This window comes from Alosa pseudoharengus, unplaced genomic scaffold (genome assembly GCF_046254945.1).
Source record: "Alosa pseudoharengus isolate Yale_2024_CS ecotype anadromous, Long Island Sound unplaced genomic scaffold, YU_APseudo_1.1 YU_APseudo_1.1_scf_8, whole genome shotgun sequence".
NCBI classification, from domain to species: domain Eukaryota; kingdom Metazoa; phylum Chordata; class Actinopteri; order Clupeiformes; family Clupeidae; genus Alosa; species Alosa pseudoharengus.
In genome coordinates, this window is record NW_027468870.1 from 34,639,946 (window position 1) to 34,640,557 (window position 612).

The following is a 612-nucleotide window of genomic DNA, read 5'->3' on the forward strand; positions in this document are numbered from 1 at the left end:
GAGGGAGGGAGAGAGAGAGAGAGAGAGAGAGAGAGAGAGAGAAAGAGAGAGAGAGAGCTTGGCTTCCTGGGCTCTGCTTCGCTGTTTCCGCAGGAAAAACAGAACCCTCTCTCTAAAACACACACACTTGAACACAGACACACACACACACACACACACAGGCACACATTCTCTCTCTCTCCCTCATACACACACACACACTCTTTCTCTCTCTTCTCCCCCCCTCTCTCTCTCTCACACACACACACACACACACACACACACACCAAATGAGGTCTGAGAAATGGCTTGTGCAGTGTAGCTCTTCATCTTTTGACATGTGTCTCAGTAACTCACAGAACACCTGGTCCATGCCAAGAAAGTTCACCCCTCTTCACTTTATTGTGGAGACATGGATACAGAAACTGCTGTGCACAAAATTATTTGTTGTCATGCAAAGTACCTAATATTACAGTTTTTTTACTACTTACACACTCATATTTATGTACAGTGTAGCACACAATGTCTAAAACCTGTCACTCAGCAGAAAAAACCCAAACTACTAAACTATAATGTAATCTTCATCAATGTCATAATGTCATAAAATTATTTTCTAAAAAAAAAAGAAAAAAA